Below are 20200 nucleotides of genomic sequence, written 5' to 3' on the forward strand. Positions count from 1 at the left end.
CCTGCCATACATATTTACAGATAAATAATTGAGGATTCCCCTCTCCCCCATCCTGAACCCCAGGTACTATAATTTTATTATACCACCTAAAACCTTCCCGTGCACATTGTTAGTATTACCTCTAGTTTTCAACTCATTCCGTTCAGCGGTTCAGGGGTGCATAGAAGTCAAACAAACACATAAACAGACATCTCGAATTATAGTATGCTCTTTCCTTCAATGCAGTGCGTGCTTTGTACATTTGTAACCGTTTGCATATTATGATAGATTATTCGTAAACTAAATGTCTGTAGATACAAGACTACATGGCCTGGTGTTGGCTTAGCGGTTAGGGTGCCGGCTTGGAATCCTAGGATCCTGGGTTCGAATCCCAGTCGATCGCTGAATTAACACCAGGGGGGGTTGACTCGGCCTGTCATCCTTCCGAGGTCGGCAAATTGAGTACCAGCTCACTGGTAATTCTCTGTGTGTAGCAAGAGGCGACGAACAGGGTCGGCAACGAACAGGGTCGGCGACTAACTGGGTTGGTGGCAGGAAGGGCACCGAGTTAGCGGCTGTAAAACATTCCTTCAAAAAGGGGACCAAGGTGCCTGGAAAAGGCCAACCCCTGCTCTGTGGGGAAAAAATGGCCTCTAAAGGTGGTTCAGTAGATGCATGACTATAGACCGAAGACATGAAATAAAGAGCATGGAGTCAAAATGCTGAGTTTGGAATTCCATCTCCCACTTGGTCACATGTATCGTTAAAATAGAAACTGTGCAGTTCATGGCTCCGCTTGGTTGGAGAATGGTAACTACCACCCCTTGTAATGAAAGTATACATAGTGAGAATGAGGCATTGATCCCAATTTGCACAATCAGCCCATTATCAAGGCCTTAGCCTCTTCCCCAAAGTAAAGGACATCTTAACCAGAGTCAGCGCCGTGTGTGGGGAGATGCATTTCTGTTCATTTCATTAATCATTCACACGTTTGTTCACACTCTGGTCTTGCCATTTCAGCCACTCCATAAAGAGTCTTCCATGCGATTTACGGGGCAAATATGAAGTATAATAAAGCCTACGCACAACCTGTAAAAACAGCATCGCGCAAACCCCAATATGACCTGTATTGCCCACTGCCTTGTTAGGTCAGTGTATACAAGCAAATTGGACAAATATTTGAGTAGTTTCCGCATTTTTCACAACATACATCTGCACCAGACTCAAATCACAGTGAAGATGTGATTGATGTGATGTGATGTGATGTGAAAACTGCACACCGCAGTTTGCCAAAGGTTTTCAGCAGGAGTAAGAGTTCCCTTCAGAAACAGGAGCGTTAAATCTGGTGTTACAGCTTCCATTTTGAGTTTGTCAACAAGTATATGCAGAACATCCAGTTCTGGATGCTTCGTGTGAGCAATTGGACGATGACATCCTTACAACGCAAATAAATAGTCTGTACATTAGAGAAAAGGCCCTATTTTGGAAATGTGGTCCCAATTGGTTCCAATTACTGTGAAGAAAATGCTCCATCGCAGTAGAATTTGTAAATATACAAGTAGCATGGGTCAAAACGATCACAGCCTTGGTCTGTGTGCTCAGCTAAGTTGTTGGTGGTGAACAGCTTCTTTGAAGACCTGGAAGGAAGAATGAGATTGAAGAGAATGTGGAAGTTGCTTCCTCAGTGGGGGAAAAAGCGGACCGAATGAGTGGAGGTGAGCAGTGATTCTGGATTGTGGGAGTTTCACCAGAATCGAGTTTCTGGTGGACCACGTTCATCTACAGAAGCCTGGGGAGTTGGGAATGTGGGGGGATAAAGCAAAAAAAAAAAGCAGAAGGTGCAAGACTAGAAAGTAGGCTGTAGTAGACAGAGACCACCAATTTCTGCGATGGAAAAGTAATTGGCCCACAGACTCAGCTGCTTCTCGGGAGATTCCAATGATCTTGAAGGCCTTGGTTTCCATTGTGTCAATCTGAATAAAGTATGAGGCAGGGTCAACAGCCCAGAGGGAAGAGTAATACTCCATCAAGCTGCGGATGAAGACCTTGGATGTGGATAGGAGTTTGGTTGTGCCAAGGAAAGTCTTTGTACGACAGAGGATGCCCAGTCAGCGAGTGGCGTTGGAGGACAACTTTGAAATATGGTTTGCGCAAGAAAGATCATGGTTGATGGTGAAACCCAGGAATTTGAGTGACTGAACTTCCTCAAGAGGATTGTTAGACAGGAGGGTTTTCCATTCTGTCCGTTTGTAGAGAGAAAGTGAGATTGTGAGATTTGTCAGGATTGAAAGATATTCCAAGTGTTTAACTTTAATCAGCTTGTGATTCTTTTTCAAGTTCTGAAGCGAGGGAAGACACTGCAGCCTTCCTGTCTGAAGGATGAGGGATGTCACGGCAGAGGGTGTGTCATCGGCAAATACATATAGAGGATTTTCCAGAGTCAGGGAGATTGTTGATGAAGAACAGAAATAGTACTGGGTCCAGAACCCTGCCTCGGGGCACTCCAGCCTTAATATGGAGAGGAGATGAAATGATTCCATTGAGAGCCACATGTTGGTAGAGTAGAAGTCAAAAACTCAAGAGTGGAGTTAGCCTTGCATTCCATAGGTGGAAAGTTTGGAGTGCGGCATGGTGCCAGACTGCATCGAAAGCCCGAGATATGTTTTGAGACGGCACTGATCTCATGTCTGACATTGAGAACCTCCATCCATTGTTGGGAGACCCAAAGCAGCAGGTCCATGGTGGAGTGACCTGGTCTGAATCTGAATTGATGATCTGAGATGAGGTTGTTCGAGAATAGGAAGCATTTTATGCCAAATACGGTAATCGATTCCACATGATCTTGCTGATATTTGGAATTAAGCTGATAGGTCTGTAGTTAAGGGGACCAGTTTTTGTATGCCTTTTTACCTGCACCACCAAAGGTGGACGGATGTTGTGTTTGCACCCCTGTTTGTCTGTATGCCTGTCTGGAAGCAGGATATCTCCAAAAGTTATGGACGGATTCGGATGAAACTTGATGGATAGGTTGGGTGTCTGACAAGGAGGAATTAGTGAGATGTTTGATGTTTCAAAAAAAATATGGACAACTTATGCCAAAATTAGGTGGATGAGTTGGGTAGGTGAAAAGAACAAGCCGATTCGATTTTGGTTCAGGTCCGAATCCAGATCAGTGGGATACAAAACGTAAACTGTTCAGCCTGGCGGAGGTATGCTCTCTACCGAATGAAGATCTAGTTTTCACATGTGGAAGGTCAACCTCACAACAAAAGAAATTCCAATTCTGAATCAAATTGATATAAAAACATGAAATAACGGCACTTTGGCTGATCGAGCATTGTATGACCCCAGGACTTACAATGACAGCACACACACACACACACACACACACACACACACACACACACACACACACACACACACACACACACACACACACACACACACACACACACGTAATTAAAACAAATGGAAAGGAATAAACAAAGCAGTGTCATATTAAAGTCACAAGTTGTAAAAGCAGTTATTTAAAGTTTGTCACTGTCGTCTGTAAAAGTATAACTACTTATGGAGATTGTTCTGAACAATCAGTTTGTGCTCAATCGAGCATGCATCTGCAAGGGTTGCACGCATGCACGTGGTGCGCGCACTCACACGCACAAACACACTCAAAGACACTCAAACACATACATACATACACAGAAACACAAACACATACATACATACATACAAACACACACATACATACATACCTACACAGAAACACACACATGCATACATACACAGAAACACACACACACACACACACACACACACACACACACACACACACACACACACACACACACACACACACACACACACACACACACACACACACACACTCAAAGACACTCAAACACATACATACAAACACAGAAACACACACATACATACACAGAAACACAAACACATACATACATACATACAAACACACACATACATACATACCTACACAGAAACACACACATGCATACATACACAGAAACACACACATACTTACATACACAGAAACACATACATACATACATACATACATAATACATACATACAAACACATACATACATACATACATACATACATACATACATACACAGAAACACACACATACATACATACACAGAAACACAAACACATACATACATCAACAGAAACACAAACACATACATACATCAACAGAAACACAAACACATACATACATCAACAGAAACACAAACACACACATACATACACAGAAACACAAACACATACATACAAACACATACATACATACATACATACATACATACACAGAAACACACACATACATACATACACAGAAACACAAACACATACATACATACACAGAAACACAAACACATACATACATACACAGAAACACAAACACATACATACATCAACAGAAACACAAACACATACATACATACACAGAAACACAAACACATACATCCATACACAGAAACACAAACACATACATCCATACACAGAAACACAAACACATACATACATACACAGAAACACAAACACATACATCCATACACAGAAACACACACACACATACATACACAGAAACACACACATACATACATACACAGAAACACAAACACATACATCCAAACACAAACACATACATCCATACACAGAAACACAAACACATACATCCATACACAGAAACACAAACACATACATACATACACAGAAACACAAACACATACATACATACACAGAAACACAAACACATACATACATACACAGAAACACAAACACATACATACATCAACAGAAACACAAACACATACATACATACACAGAAACACAAACACATACATACATCAACAGAAACACAAACACATACATCCATACACAGAAACACAAACACATACATCCATACACAGAACACAAACACATACATACATACACAGAAACACAAACACATACATCCATACACAGAAACACAAACACATACATACATACACAGAAACACAAACACATACATACATACACAGAAACACAAACACATACATACATACACAGAAACACAAACACATACATACATACACAGAAACACAAACACATACATACATACACAGAAACACAAACACATACATCCAAACACAAACACATACATACATACACAGAAACACAAACACATACACAGAAACACAAACACATACATACATACACAGAAACACAAACACATACATACACAGAAACACAAACACATACATACATACACAGAAACACAAACACATACATACATACATACACAGAAACACAAACACATACATACATACACAGAAACACATACATACATACACAGAAACACAAACACATACATACATACACAGAAACACACATACATACATACACAGAAACACACACATACATACATACACAGAAACGCACACATACATACATACACAGAAACACAAACACATACATACATACACAGAAACACACACATACATACATACACAGAAACACACACATACATACATACACAGAAACACAAACACATACACACATACACAGAAACACAAACACATTCATACATCAACAGAAACACAAACACAAAGAGATAGAAACCCACAAACACACACGACCAAAAGGTATTTTCATTCGTATTATCATGCTTCTGCACTTGCCTTTTCAAAGAATGTGAGTGCTCAAGGGGCGGCAAAAAAGACTTAAAAGCACAAACCACCATCATGGAATAAGGTCCCAGCTTTTATGTTTGTCTCAAGGTGCTTTTAAGAGAACAACAAATTTTAATTGTTTTTGTGCCGAGCTGCTTTGCCGTCATAAGTGCTCCATTATTATCCAGTCCCACGCCCGATAATCTAACAGCATGCTCGTCCACATAATGTAAAATTTCCATTTTAAAACAAATATGCCTCGTGTGAAAGGCAGAGCCATTCCGCTCGCTGAGATAAACGCGATTAACTGCGCCGTTTCGTTCTCCTCCGTGCTGAGAGGAAAATCAACTTTCCCAACAAAGATGATGCCCCGTCCCGTAATGTGTCTGCTTTGCCAGGACTCGAACCCTCGCCCCCTTCTTCATATGCTACACCCATCTTTTCCCACTCTCAACACTTCCTTCTGTTCTCCAATTGACACCTGCAGTGACGTTCCCAATTTTTTGTTCCAGTTTTCATGCTTCAAATGAAATCCAGCCGATGAAAAATCATTCCCGTCGTCTTTGGAGCCGCTTCCGAAGAAGGATGGGTTCCTTGGTTGTCGAGACACCTAGGCCTCAAGATGGAGACTGAGGTGAACGAAGAAAGCGCTCATTCGTCGTCGTCGTTGCTGAGACACCTCGGCCTCAAGATGGAGACTGAGGTGAACGAAGAAAGCGCTCATTCGTCGTCGTCGTTGCTGCGACACCCCGACCTCAAGATGGAGACTGAGGTAAACGAAGAAAGCGCTCATTCGTCGTCGTCGTTGCTGAGACACCTCGGCCTCAAGATGGAGACTGAGGTAAACGAAGAAAGCGCTCATTCGTCGTCGTCGTTGCTGAGACACCTCGGCCTCAAGATGGAGACTGAGGTAAACGAAGAAAGCGCTCATTCGTCGTCGTCGTTGCTGAGACACCCCGGCCTCAAGATGGAGACCGAGGTAAACGAAGAAAGCGCTCATTCGTCGTCGTCGTTGTTGAGACACCTAGGCCTCAAGATGGAGACCGAGGTAAACGAAGAAAGCGCTCATTCATCGTCGTCGTTGCTGAGACACCTCGGCCTCAAGATGGAGACTGAGGTGAACGAAGAAAGCGCTCATTCGTCGTCGTCGTTGCTGAGACACCCCGGCCTCAAGATGGAGACTGAGGTAAACGAAGAAAGCGCTCATTCGTCGTCGTCGTTGCTGAGACACCTAGGCCTCAAGATGGAGACCGAGGTAAACAAAGAAAGCGCTCATTCGTCGTCGTCGTTGCTGAGACACCTAGGCCTCAAGATGGAGACTGAGGTAAACGAAGAAAGCGCTCATTCGTCGTCGTCGTTGTTGAGACACCTAGGCCTCAAGATGGAGACCGAGGTAAACGAAGAAAGCGCTCATTCGTCGTCGTCGTTGTTGAGACACCTAGGCCTCAAGATGGAGACCGAGGTAAACGAAGAAAGCGCTCATTCATCGTCGTCGTTGCTGAGACACCTCGGCCTCAAGATGGAGACTGAGGTGAACGAAGAAAGCGCTCATTCGTCGTCGTCGTTGCTGAGACACCCCGGCCTCAAGATGGAGACTGAGGTAAACGAAGAAAGCGCTCATTCGTCGTCGTCGTGGTTGCTCAGCCAAGGAAACAAAATCCACTTCACTTAATGGCCGTGGTGGTGTCTCTCAAGAAAAGTCTCTATTAAAGATTGACGTGCTGTGTGACTCCTGAAATAAGCGAAAACGTCCTGCAAGGAAAGGATACCTCGCGTAGTTAAAACGCGTCGTGACACGAGATCAGGGGGTGTCTTCCATTAACAAAGCGCCTTCTCCAGTGAATTGTTAAATCTGGCAATTGAGGAGCTACTCCACCGGCCAACTCGATATGCTGCTGGGAACATGCCATCTCTAATTGACTTCGTTTTCACCAAAGACGAGCGTGACATGGATATGTACCCACGTCAGCGACCATTGTGGAATAGTGACCATGCCATGCTATCATGAACATAGATCATAGATGGTGCAACCCCCAGACTCCAATCTGGCTGCCGCAGGGTTTTCTGGAGGGCAGACTACATAGTAACCCTAAATTAGCCATATATTAGCCAATCTGTGAAAAAATTTAAAAGAAGCTAGTTTCAACTGATTTTGGTGGGTATGGGTATGGACAACTTCCAAAAAAAAGTAAGGATGGATAGGGGTTGGGGAAACCTTTTTATTAGAGGTCAAAGGTCATTGACCTCTGCCTAAATCATATAAAATTGTATTTCAGCAACAAAATATGGTATATAGATGATCTTGGTGTCAAAATGCACAGGATTACGAAAGAAGATGACATAAGATAATTATTGACCCTTGGGACCAAATCCTGACCTCTGAAAATGAGGTCAAAGGTCAAAAAAGCTGTTTTATCACTAAAATGTCATATTTATAACAGGAAAATTACCATATTATATAAAAATGAGCAAAAAAAAAACCGAAGAGGTTAATTTCAACTTACGTGGTGGATATGGGGGTTATTATTTATTCCAAGAGCAGAGGGGGAGGGGGAAATTACCTTTATTGGGATCAAATGTCATTGACCCTAGACTAAAACACTATATATTGCATGAATGAAGTCTTTGTTTTGTCTTTGTTTCAGGAGTGATTACTGAGAAAACCTAGCTAGCCTACATGTACCTTGACTACCCCAGTGCAGTGAGATGTCCCAAAAGTTCCCTGAGGCCTTTGGAACAATACTGTAAAATAACAAAATTACCAGGATGGATATATGTGAAATATGTAGTGAGGACTTTTCAGAAGCAGGAAAGCTACAGAGGTTGTACAGAAAGGGATATGAGAATCTAATAGAGCAGTGTAGACTTATCAACAACTCTTCATTATTGGAGCGATTGGAACAAAAATGGAGTAGCAACACTCCTATGACAGTCCATCGTAGATGCCGAACCCTTTTCATGCAAAAGGAGCCAGATGTTGAGGAGCAAGAGCATGCGCCAAGACCAAAGCGACAAAAGGTGTCTCAAGCAGTAAATGATGACAAAGTTGATGGTAAGATAAAGTAATTCTTTACTTGATTCATGTAAATTTCATTAAGATTCCAAGCCCATACCTGTTTTATGTTATTTTGTTTGAATTTTGAATGTTTGAAGTTAGTATGGTGATTTACATGGGATGGCAACTAACTTTGTCCATGTTTTCATGTAATGTTTTCAGGCCAGGGTTCTACTCGATTTCCGTACAGTGAAAGATGTTTCATATGCAATGAGGACATCCATTTTGATGAAAGACATCCTGATAGACAGCAGACCATACATCGAGCATCAACTATGACGCTAAAGAAATCACTTCTGAGAATCGCAAGTGAAAGAAAAGATAGTCTTGGAATGGCTGTGAAAGGACGCTTGGAAGGAATGGCAGATCTTGTCGCGGAAGAGGCTGTCTATCATAATAAATGTTACAAGGGGAATCACACAACACGCTACAGCGATGAGCAATTTTCTGGACAATTTTCTGACCAGACAATCGAAGAGACACTCATGCGGAAAGCCAAGTCAAATGGAGGCTTAACAAGAGGAAGAATGCGCAACGAGAGCTCTGTGAAAGTATGGGCTGGTACGTTTTCACATCTCAAGCTTCTGGGGGACCTGATGGAAGAAATGATTGGTGGAAAGCGGAGTAAGAGGACCCACACAGACCTTGGGGCAAAGCGTCTAGAGAAAGACAGCCAGCACGTCAAGTTGATTTCTGCATGGTTTTCAACTCATAACCCCTTCATAGAGGTTAGTATAGATCTGTTTCATTTACTGATAGTAGCACAGAAATCATTCCACATTTCAGTTACTATTTGTGGAACATTTACTTATCATCTTAGCTATGTAAAATAATATTTCATTTTTCATTTCAGGTAAAAGACCCCAACACCATTACTTCGCTGTCTAGTGGAGTAATAACTACCGACAAGTCAATTGTCAACTGTGATGATGCAGTGAGGATAGGCCATGAAATGCAAAAGGATCTTGATAATGAGTCACCGGTTAAGAGCATGAAGACAGCAAAGAAATGCAAAAATCTGGCTGAACTTCAGAAGAAAGTAAAGGTAGGCGACAAGAGGATCTACATCGAAAAGACCCTTCTTTTCAATAGACTGATTTTCATGGCAGAGAGAGATGAAGGGATCGAACACATGTTCAAATTTGAGCTGACCCCAGTCCCAACATCTCTCTTCACAATGGATCGCATGATGAGAAAACCCAAAAAGCATGAATTTGGCAAGATGCTCAAGGAAACAGCTACAATACTTGACGTGGACATAAACAGCAAGATGCATGTTGTTGATGGAGGGTGGCTACTTCATCAGGTAAAGTGGTCCAGCGGTGCAACCATCAAGACTATAGTTGATACATATGTCAGATATGTTGACAACAAATTCAAGGATGCTACTGTAGTGTTTGATGGCTACGGGGAGGAATCATCAACGAAAGACCATGAACATATGCGGCGGATGGCTGGGAAGAAGGTTTCTCCGGACATGAGGGTCACACCGGAATTGACTATATCATGTGACAGAGAGGTTTTCCTGGCAAATGAGAAGAACAAAGGAGCCTTAATCATGATGATATCTGCAGAGATGGCAAGCCACAATATCACTGTACGCCAAGCAAAAGATGATGGTGACACGCTGATTGTTAGGTCTGCAATGGACTTGGTCGCAAGTGTTAAATCCCCAGTTGTTGTTGTCGCCCAGGACACTGATATTTTGATATTGCTCTGCTATCATAGGCCTATCCACTGTACTAATTTCTATTTACAAGCAGATTTTGGTGGTCTTTACGACATCTCTAGCATACACATCGGAGACAAAGAAGAGTTCCTCTTCAAGTATGGCTGGTCTGGAAACGACACTGTTTCATGCATTCATGGACATACCAAATGTGCTCTCTACAAATGCAGATTTCCTGCCAGTGTCATTACTGCATTCACAAGTCCCACTTCAACCGACTCCATAATTCGAACAGCTGGATTAAAAGCCATGCAGATCACATATGGCTGTGGGGATACTCCCCTAGAAAAGTCTCGCTACATGAAGTTCAAGAAGCAAGCAGCCAAGGGCAAAATCGATCCTGACCGCCTACCACCAACGGAAGATGCAACAGCTCAACATTCCCTTCGTGTCCATCTTCAGGTTGTGGTATGGAAGCATCTTGACACCTCTATTCTTGATCCCAAAGGAAGAGGATGGGAGTTAGATTCCAACAGAAAACTCAGACCAAAAATGCTATCTGTTGGTATCGCGCCAGACAACCTTCTGAAAGTAATTTGTTGCAACTGCAAGGAAGGGGAGAGGCAATGTCAAACAATGAGATGCAGCTGCATGAAAGCTCGCATGTCGTGTGTATCTGCATGTGGAGTGTGCTGTGGGCATTGCGACAATGGAACAGATAGCATAGATGCAGAAGAAGAAATTGGTAGCGATGAAGAGGAAACAGACTGAGTATTATTAATTTGTTGTTGCCGATAGATACTGTAAGTTCTAAGTTGTGAGTAGTATTCTGCAAATTGTTGATTATAAATTCACATATACTTTACATACACAAACTATTTGACACTAATTAACTTTACCCCCCCCCCCCCCCCCCACTGCTTATTTTGACCATTAACCTCGTATTTTGGTGGTGAAGAATCCATTTCATATTTAGTTTGTATCTTGGTATAATTCTGTTACTGTTACCAATATGATATTTGATATGATATTTTGGTGATAAGACATCTATTTTTGACCTTTGACCTCATTTTCGGAGGTCAGTAATTGGTTCCATGGGTCAGTCATTATTCTATGTCATCTTCTTTCGTAATCCTGTGCATTTTGACACCAAGATCATCTATATACCATATTTTGTTGCTGAAATACAATTTTATATGATTTAGGCAGAGGTCAATGACCTTTGACCTCTAATAAAAAGGTTTCCCCAACCCCTATCCCTCCTTACTTTTTTTTGGTAGTTGTCCATACCCATACCTACCCAAATCAGTTGAAATTAGCTTCTTTTAAATTTTTTCACAGATGAACCTTAACTTAGGGATACTAACATTACCATTCACGGAGATGCAGCAGGGAGAGTTTAGGACCTCAGCGAACACGACACAATAAAGATGTTGTGGGCACACGTAAAAGAGCGCATCCTTCACCTGGTCACAACATATGCCAGTTACGCCATGACGAACCGATACGTCCCAGTTTACCGTGGATATCAAGGGACCTGCCAAAGCAGCTTATGATAAAGAAAAAGAAATGGCGGTGTTATCGACTCACCAGAAACCCGGAAGACGATCATTTTCAGGCTGCAGAAAGCCCCAAATAAACTGTACACCTACTTCCGCGGAAAACGCAGCTCATGCGTTGGGGTAAGTACTCTCAACGACAAGGAAATGAGAGACATGGAGAAGGTCCAGGCCAATGCCTTGTGAATCATTATTCCATGGTGTTTACACATGGACATCTAGGTCCCATTCCTGGTCTTCCTATCTATGAGCGGAGGGCTTCATTGATCACACTCTGTATATGGTCCTCATCATGGAACGTGGAGTCGCAAAGACAGTTTTAGGCCCTTGATTACAACCAATCCCCTGGCCCCGATGGTCTGCATCCTAAAGTTCTACAGAAACTGGCAGCTGAGTTAGCATTGCCGCTGTGTTGGCTGTTCAACTTCTTGCTTGCTACTGGGAGTCTCCTGAGGGACAGGAAGGAGGCACATGTATTGCCCATCTTCAAAAATATTGAAAAACATGATCAGGCCAATTACCGACTGGTAGGCCTTACTTAAGTGGTGTGCAAGGTATTTGAGTGCTTGTTAAAGCAAGAACTTATGGCGCAAATGGAAGGGCAGAATCTACTTACCCAGAAGCAACACAGCTTCCGCAAACATCCTTTGTTTCCAGACCTCAACTGTGCCTGTGATGGATTTAATATCATAGTTGTAGGCAAGGGGTTTGTGCCATTGTCACCGCATGGGAGACATTTTGCCATTGCCTCCTTTTGAGGATTTAGAGTGCAGGGCGGCCATGCCCCAGCATGCATCTTGCTTGACGAGCCGTTCCAGACCACGTGGCCTGAATCTCTCCAAGTCCATTGCCAATCTGTTGAAGGTGGCCCTGAATGCAGTGTCACTGCATCAGAACTGGGCCAACCCAGAAGAATGGAGGAATCGTGTGTGGTCACAAGAGGAGGACGCCAGGTCAATGGTCGAGGCCCAATATGAAGAGCAAATGAGCAGGTGGAGCTCAAGCAGTGATGAACGGAGTGCTCCGGACACTGGAGTGGGATGCACTCGGTCTCACGTTTATGTGTGGGACCACATCTCCCGGGTCCTGAGCCGGCAGATTCTGTCTCCAAGTCTGTTGCCACGGCCCGTTTGCAAGGCCGGGAAGCACGAACCGCAGCGGTGCTTGCTCTGTGTTCTGTAGTTGCTTCTGGGCTTCTTTTTTTTTTTGGATACAAGATCGAGGCTCGTGTAAGAGCTAATATTAATGACAAAAACAAACAAACGGACACATAAGACAAAATAAAGGGAGCGGGAGACCAGATGGGGAGAGGGGGAAGTACACAAATACAACATTTGAGAGCAGGGACATCGGGAGATCTGTTTGAGGGAGAAGGTTTGGGGGGGGGGGGGTGGGGGAGGTAAAAAAAACAAACATTGAGTAAAAAACAAAACAAAAAAAACACGGACACAGCCAGGACTTCCAGGAAAGAAGTCAGTATTTCAGAAAAGTGGATCTGGGGTGAATTAACAGGGGTAGAAAAGATCAAGGTTTTGGATGCTGGAAGATAAGAGATGGTGGTGAACAGCTGTTTTAAAGACCTGGAGGGAGGAGTGCGATTGAAGAGAGTGAGGGAGTTTGTTCCAGAGGTGAGAGAAAAGAGGAATGAAAGAGTGAACTTTCAGTGAACTTTTTTATCAGTGACTTCTTGAAGTTTTAGGACACCATGCAGTAGATCTCGTCACTGCTGCCGGCACTCCGTGTGCCCTGGCATTGAGCTGAGGGAATCCAATCTTAGACACATCACGCGTAAATTTTAAAAGTAGATTTTAGTTTTTTTAATAGGTGAAATACTGCATAAATGTAGATTTCTGTGGCATTCACTTTTGACTTGGCTTACTAAATTCCTGACTGGATGATGCCAATGACTGTCAGTAAATGTCGACACCCACAAAATAGCGGTGTGTCCAGTTACCAAGTTCCTTGTAGAGCCCTCACCAAGTGGCATTACTCCATTCAAAACTCAAGCAAGAACTCCATTCAAAACTCAAGCAAGAACTCCATTCAAAACTCAAGGAAGAACTCCATTCAAAACTCAAGCAAGAACTCCATTCAAAACTCAAGCAAGAACTCCATTCAAAACTCAAGCAAGAACTCCATTCAAAACCGTTAATAAGGAGCGATTGGCTTAAAAAGTGTGAGCTAGCTCATGGTAGGTGAACACACCCCTGGCATGTTGGCCTGTTGAGGAGAAATTGGAAAAAAATAATTGAATTGAACATTCCCAATATAAGTGTTGTAGTGGTGACTGGTTAGTTATGGCTGTAATCAGGTCGTGATAAGAAAGACACTTGTGTGAATATTATTTGCCAATGTGTGGAGTCCTTGAGAGCCAATGGGCATTTGGGATACAGAGATACCTTGGGTGTGTTCCATTACCAATCAGCTTGTACAAGAAGAATAAGAAGAAAACCACACCTTTTGCATCCACAGATGCATAACGCTGCCGAAGCAGTTTCCTAGGCTATTGGGCACAATCCTACAAGAATGATTTTTTTTCATGACCTAAGTGAAAAAAAATTCAGAATGCAAATAATTTCGACGTCATACGTCACGTGGTTCGCCCGCCATATTGTTTTCCATGAAAAAAACTAAAACCCCTTTTTCTCCACAACGGCTGAACAGATAGAGCCCAAACTTTTGCAGACATAATCGCATACCCATGGCGAACAAAATGTTCCCAGGTGATGATGTCATACGTCACATGGTTTCAGAGTTATGAAGTTGTAAAGCATAAACTTTACAAGCATTACGCCTCGGTCCCCCGTCGGTGAAGTGATGTGAGTTGACAAAGTGGAAGACGCAAGGCGGCCATCTTGGATTTTGACGTGGCGACCCAATTTTCAATAGCGTTCTTCCTTCTGCCGAGATACACCCACACACCAGATTAGAAGTTGGTACTTCGCTTATTTTTCAAGATATTCCGCTCAAGGTTCAGACATACATGGTGGTGGCCATCTTGGATTTTGACGTGGGTTGCACCCACACATCAAATTAAAATTCGGTCCTTCGCTTACGCACGCACACATGCACGCACAATCCTACAAGAATGATTTTTTTTCATGACCTAAGTGAAAAAAAATTCAGAATGCAAATTATTTCGACGTCATACGTCACATGGTTCGGCCGCCATATTGTTTTCCATTAAAAATACTAAAACCCCTTTTTCTCCACAACGGCTGAACAGATAGAGCCCAAACTTTTGCAGACATAATCGCATACCCATGCCGAACAAAATGTTCCCAGGTGATGATGTCATACATCACATGGTTTCAGAGTTATGACGTTGTAAAGCATAAACTTTAAAATTTATCTCCTCCCTCATTTTTGAGAATATCGAGTGGAAACTTTATACAAATGTTCGGCATGTGGGGAAGTTAAAACATTACTTGGGAAGTTGCGATAAGTCACATGGTTTGGCCGCAATAAATAAATTGAACGAAAATCTTACAAAGCTTCTATCTCTTGAACCGCTGCATTGATGGACTTGAAATTTTAATGTAATGTATCTGTCATCAAGGGGAATACGTTTTAAAAATATAAACATGATTTGTTGTACGGATAGATTTATGGATGGACGGACAACCCCAAAACATAATGCCACCGGCCACCTTCAGGGGCGGAGGCATTAAAAAAAGCTTTGCAAATCGTTGATGGTGGATTGTTTTTTAAATGTTCAGCCAAAGACTTTGTGATCACTCTTCATGATTAATTTTCTGGGTGTTAGGGTGAAATTGGCTGATATTCGAATCTCGACCCAGCTAAAACTGTCATCCTGGTGTCTCGCATGCAGGGCCACGCAGCATCAACGTGTGTGCTGTCCCTCGGATAGACGATACCCGGGGGGTTCCGTCTGCTAGTCGTAGTTGGTGGACGTTACAGATCATACCGTCACCTTCACGAAAAGTAGCCAAACTATCGCCAGCACCCCTGACCAAATTACACATTACTGCTCTATCCTACAGGGGGCGCTGCATAGCCAATCAACTGCCCACTGGACAAATTATGGCAAACCATAGACAGTTGCTGCCAGTAGTCATGAAAAAGCGAAGGAAGGTGATTAGCATGTTTTAAGCTCAATTTAGTTCCTTGAATCCAAGTTATACTGGCAAAAAAGAAAACGAATATTGCACAAACGACAGTTGGTGCACAACATCAAACAGATGGGACAATGGATTGAGTCAACAGAACTTTGATCGGAGTGTGTTACCTGCTGTGGTTAGCATACTCCTGTAGAGCAACCTCGTTTGCTCTGATGAAGCATTAACGCCCAAATGTCAGCTTTCCCTTGCTTCCCACGACAGTTCTTATACTCCTTATGATGATTCCATCCATTAGAATGACATAGCCAGCTTTTATCTCCAGAGCCCAAGTGGGATAAGAGGACTTTTTCTTCACATATATTGTCTTAATTTACAGGTACACATGTGAGCGCAATCTCTCTTCATTTAAGAAAAATGGATTACACTGGAAATATTTATGGCAAAATTAAATAAGGGATGAAACCCACAATAATGTTTCTCCAAAATTTGAGTGAAGTGTAATGAATGCTTGAAAATACCACCTCAGAATTATGTGGCCATTATTTGCAGTATACAGTATGTACCTCGGACTAACACTTCAAAACAAGAGTTCTATCACGATAAAATTTAATAATCAGCACTCACACTGTAATTAATGACATATACACGACATGGCCAAAAAGATGTGGACACCCGGACATCACACCCATATGTGCTCGTCGAACATCTCATTCCAAAATCATCGGCATTAATATGGAGTTGGTCCCCCCCTTTGCTGCTATAACAGCCTATACTCTTCTGGGAAGGCTTTCCACTCGATGTTAGAACATTGCTGCGGGGATTTACTTCCATTCAGCCACAAAAGCATTAGTGAGGTCAGGCACTGATGTTGGGCGATTAGTCCTGGCTCGCAGTCGGCGTTCCAATTCATCCCAAAGATGTTCGATGGGGTTGAGGTCAGGGCTCTGTGCAGGCGTCAAGTTCTTCAACACCAATTTCGACAAACCACTTCTGTATGGACTTCGTTTTCTGCAAGGGGGGCATTGTCATGCTGAAACAGGAAAGGGCCTTTCCCAAACTGACGCAAAGTGGAAGCACACATTCGTCTAGACTCTGGAATGTCATTGTATGCTGTAGCGTTAGGATTCCCATTCACTGGACCTTAGGGGCCTAGCCCGAACCATGAAAAACAGCCCCAGACCATTATTCCTCCTCCACCAAATTTTACAGTTGGCACTATGCATTCAGGCAGGTAGCGTTCTCCTGGCATCCGCCAAACCCAGATTCTTCCGTCGGACTGCCAGATTGTGAAGCGTGATTCATCACTCCAGAGAACGAGTTTCCACTACTCCAGAGTCCAATGGCGGCGAGCTTTACACCACTCCAGCCGACGCTTGGCATTGCGCATGGTGATCTTAGGCTTGTGTGCGGCTGCTCGGCCATGGAAACCCATTTCATGAAGCTCCTGATGAAGAGTTGTTCTGCTGACGTTGCTTCCAGAGGCAGTTGGAACTAGGTAGTGAGTGTTACAACTGAGGACAGACGATTTTTACGCGCTTCAGCACTCCGCGGTCCCGTTCTGTGAGCTTGTGTGGCCAACCACTTCACGGCTGAGCTGTTGTTGCTCCGAGACGTTTCCACTTCACAATAACAGCACTTACAGTTGACCGGGGCAGCTCTAGCAGGGCAGAAATTTGACGAACTGACTTGTTGGAAAGTGGCATCTTATGACGGTGCCATGTTGAAAGTCACCGAGCTCTTCAGTACGGCCCATTCTCCTGCCAATGCTTGTCTACGGAGATTGAATGGCTGTGTGCTTGATTATATATACCTGTCAGCAATGGGTGTGGCTTAATTGGAAGGGAAGGGAGGATATTGGAAGGAATTGGCCATGTAGTGTGTGTGTGTGTGTGTATATATATATATATATATATATATATATATATATATATGCGTCTTTGTATGTATGTATGTATGTATGTACGTTCACTCTTTACACATTATTTGACCAGCTGTCATGACTCCACCCACAATCGTAATGGAAAAAAAAAAATCGTCCGCCATTTTGGTAAGCCTCTTCTTCGGAAGTGACATCTTTGGAAGTGTCATATTCACAATCGCCATGCCATCCCTAAGTTTACGTAGGTCTAAGTATAAGTAACAATATTGTCTGAGGGAAGGCACATGCATGTGAAACACCAGGATGACAGTTTATTGTTGGACCGAGAATAGATCCAAGGCCATCGTGCCAGCCCAGCTCTCATCTCTCACTCCATACACCTTTTTGGGGGAGATTGGGGGGGGGGGGGGGGAGGAGGGGAGTTAAAAGACCAACAACCATGCACCATGCAGACCAAAACCATTCCAGCTGTGATGTTCACACCAGCCATTTGCAAGTTGCTTCATCATTGTACCTCGTACATCGTGTTCTTTGCTGCCATCTCCCTTGCACGGGGATAGGACATTGGCTTTCCCTGCGCAGGGGATTTCCAACAAATCTTTGTGCCGTGGCTTCTCATGCTTGTTTTTTCACATTTACTCTCAGTGGGGAAGGAATTTCATATTCAACTTCAACGGCACTGGGTAGAGAGCATACCTCCGCCAGGCTGAACAGTTTGCGTTTTGGATCCCACTTATAGGTCAGATATGGATTTGGACCTGAACCAAAATTGAATCGCCTTGTTCTTGACACCGAACCAACTCACTCATCAAGTTTTTATCGTAACTCGTCCACAACTTTTTGAAATATCGTGCTATATATATTTTTTAGCCTCGTCTCTCAATGGTGAAGAATCACTTAGTATTTTAAAAATATTCTCTGATCCAGATCTGGATTCAGATATTTGACACCAAAATTGATTTGATTCTTCCTGGTCACCCACCTAACCTGTCCACCAGGGTTTCATTCAAATCCATCCACAACTTAAATTTTGAAATATCAAGCTATATATCATTTTTGCCCTATCTCTTAATGGTGAAGGTTCGTGTAAAAACTTCTCAGATCCAGATCTGGATCTTTACCAAAATCGAATCATTTCGTCCTTGCCACACACCCAACTTCTCCACCAAATTTTGTCCAAATTAGTCGACAACCTTTTGAGATATCCTGTTCACAAACAAACTGACAGGGGTGAAAATATAACCTCCATCCACCGTTGGTGGCGGAGTTAACGAGGAGCTGTGAGGTTAACATCCTATCAATAAACAGACTTATAGATCTTTTGGATGGTTTGGCAGGTTGGCCTAGACTAGAGATTAGAGGTATGCACACTTGCCTCAAGACTATCTAGCCTAGGTTTGAATCTCGGCTCGGCTATAGAGGTGTTTCAGTACCCGTGATGGTGCGTGGACGCCCTATTGGTCGGTGAGCTAAACAAGAGAGAAAAGGTAAACAAGACCTAATGAGGCCAAATAATTAGTGTAACCTTCCATTGCAGCAAGTCAGAATAACAAGATAAACGTGCTAGATTTTAGAGCAACTGATGCTATTGTTGCCAGTGAAGTGACTATAACCAACATGGCGGCATGCATTGCATTATGGGATTACTCTGAAACCAAAGATGGTATAAGCATCATCTCAGTGTTTCACAGGCAGGATCATGCATCAATCACATCAATGTGAGTGCTGTCCCTCGGATGGACGTTAAACTGGTCGACCCGTCTGCCGAAATTGGGTGGGAGAAGTTAAAGATGCCACGGTGTCCTTCGTGAAGTTAAAAACATGGCCAAATTCCAGCCCTAATGACAACACCCAGTAGGCCGATAACCCTTGCTCAGGAAGCTGTTTCAGCGGTAGCAACGCTCTGTGTTTTGAGTATGATACAAGAGAGGCAGGGACAGACAGACATATATATATATATATATATATATATATATATATATATATATATATATATATATATATATATATATATATATATATATATATATATATATATATATATATATATATATATATATATTTTTTAGGGGTCGCGAAAGGCGAGAGAACGAGGCCATTCGTAGGGTTCGAAGATGGTTTATTGTAACAGCAAGATCCAGCACACTAAACTCGAACGGACTTACGGAAGTCAGCATGCTTATATAAAGCCAAAAGCCCTCTTCGGAGGGCGTGGCTCCGGCAACCGCGTGTGCGTCACGTCCGCACAACCACAAGTCCAAAAGGCCCGTGCACGTGTATTATGCCCAAATAAGGTAATCA

This window comes from Myxine glutinosa, chromosome 5 (assembly GCF_964187855.1).
Source record: "Myxine glutinosa chromosome 5, kmMyxGlut1.1, whole genome shotgun sequence".
NCBI lineage: Eukaryota > Metazoa > Chordata > Myxini > Myxiniformes > Myxinidae > Myxine > Myxine glutinosa.